General features: G+C 39.1%; 1 non-coding gene across 1 annotated transcript; it reads right to left on the bottom strand.

Annotated features, from left to right (window-relative positions):
* Nucleotides 1-1,957: 1,957 nt before the first annotated feature.
* On the bottom strand, nt 1,958-2,030 carry TRNAA-AGC (transfer RNA alanine (anticodon AGC)). Its single transcript has one exon. It is a non-coding gene; the product is annotated as a tRNA-Ala (tRNA).
* Between the last annotated feature and the right edge of the window lie 413 nt (nt 2,031-2,443).

Below are 2,443 nucleotides of genomic sequence, written 5' to 3' on the forward strand. Positions count from 1 at the left end.
TTGTCTAAATCATCAAGGTTTTCTTGGCTACATGCCAGGAACTTCTTGTAAATCTTGTCTAAATCATCGAGGTTTTCTTGGCTACATGCCAGGAACTCCTTGTAAATCTTGTCTAAATCATCGAGGTTTTCTTGGCTACATGCCAGGAACTCCTTGTAAATCTTGTCTAAATCATCGAGGTTTTCTTGGCTACATGCCAGGAACTTCTTGTAAATCTTGTCTAAATCATCGAGGTTTTCTTGGCTACATGCCAGGAACTCCTTGTAAATCTTGTCTAAATCATCGAGGTTTTCTTGGCTACATGCCAGGAACTCCTTGTAAATCTTATCTAAATCATCGAGGTTTTCTTTCGCCGCCATGTTTGTTTGTAGTTGATTTGTAAGCCGGCATTCATTCAAAGTTCGATGAACCCCGAAAGCGACGTGATTGGTCATACATATGTGATGTATTTGCCGGTCTATTTTTTTTAAATTTTGTTATGATCCAATTTGGATAAGCCAAAGTGTGTGGAACTCAAGATGCCATTTTTTTTTTTTTTTTTTAAATGTGATTGAAAACAATGCTTTGTACCATGTCATAAACATTATGTAAGTTTCCTTTGGATTATTGTCACGTGGTCACAGCATACATTCCTTTCTGGTGCATGTCGCAATTCCAGGATAAAGTAAATCATTAAATCAGATGAAACAGACGGAATATGTTATAACCTCTAATTTTGATCGCGGTGAGTTATACCAATAACTCACAGTCACTTGGGGGCTGAAAATCAATAAATACTAATTTTCAACAAAAAAAAATCATCTGATATACGTATATAAATAAACAAGTTGTGAAACACGGCACCTAGTAAATCGACACCCTGTCGGTTTCAAATGTCGATTTCATACCTTAAAATGCGAAACAAAATTTTTAGAGGGGATCAGGTGTTACGTTAATAACCATTGTTCATAATCGCTAACTTGGTTTTATTCAAAACTGCACAAATCCCGCGTTTTCTGATGATATCCGACGATTTCATGAACGAAAATGGCCAGCAGCCAGAATCAAGGGGGATTCGCACAGAGTTCTGGGTAAATCAAGGAAATAGTCGCTGTTACGGCACGCCTGATTGGCTGAAAATGAGTATGCGCACTTGATTTACCCAGAACTCTGTGCGAATCCCCCTTGATTCTGGCTGCTGGCCATTTTCGTTCATGAAATCGTCGGATATCATCAGAAAACGCGGGATTTGTGCAGTTTTGAATAAAACCAAGTTAGCGATTATGAACAATGGTTATTAACGTAACACCTGATCCCCTCTAAAAATTTTGTTTCGCATTTTAAGGTATGAAATCGACATTTGAAACCGACAGGGTGTCGATTTACTAGGTGCCGTGTTTCACAACTTGTTTATTTATATACGTATAGCGGATGATTTTTTATTGAAAATTAGTATTTATTGATTTTCAGCCCCCAAGTGACTGTGCAATAACTATACTAACGGGTAGTATGGAGTTCTTTATTCCCTGTGCATCATCGTCCGCCTGAAGGATGTTGTTCCGTTTGAACATTCCTCCTTCCAGTGGAGCGCTTTGCCGGAACATTCACCTCGAAAATTCAAAATGCTACGCATTATCGTTATATAATATAATCCTTCGGCCTAGAACCCAGCATGCTAGACTTAGGTATATTCGATTACTGTTATCATATCTCGATTCTTAGGATGCGTAGTGTAAAAATAAATAGTAAAATATTATATTACTAAATATTGAGGCACAATAATTTTATTTATTCATATTTTTTCCTGCCACCACCGCGAGAGGGCAATGTTCATTACCCTTATTGTTGGCCATAGCCCAACTGATGCCACAGGTGAATGACCGATGCGATTAATCGTGTGGCAAATAACAGCGCGTATTGAAATTTGGTGAACGGTGTCAAAATGAAAACTAATTCCTTTAATTTGTAAAAGAAATACTGGAGAATCCGGGCATCGATCCCGGTACCTCTCACATGCTAAGCGAGCGCTCTACCATCTGAGCTAATTCCCCAATGTATTGGCAAACAGCGCGCAATCTAAACAAGAAAACTATTGTTATGTACGTTATCTACTCTTAACATTTGTTTTAAGATACATAATGAAGCCGGCTCACACAGATGTGAGAACAAACACACCAAAATCCGACCAATATCATCATATTTCTTATTCGTTCTAAAGTTTAAAGCGGGAGAGTCGTCTCCTGCGCATGCGTCAGATGGCCATAGCTTGTCATTGTTTACAAGCAGGCGTCTACACATGATCCTTTGCGTTTTTAGTGTGTGTTGTTGTCGCTTGGTACTCAATTCCCGCGCTGCGCGTGTGTCGACCCTCCCGCTTTAAGAATACAGTGTACGCAATGTTATGGGAGTTGAGATGGTTTAGACTAACCATGGAAGGTACTAACGGACTAAAACTACCGACGTA

Source organism: Saccoglossus kowalevskii, chromosome 14, assembly GCF_978046115.1.
Source record: "Saccoglossus kowalevskii chromosome 14, keSacKowa6.1, whole genome shotgun sequence".
Classification (NCBI taxonomy): Eukaryota; Metazoa; Hemichordata; class Enteropneusta; family Harrimaniidae; genus Saccoglossus; species Saccoglossus kowalevskii.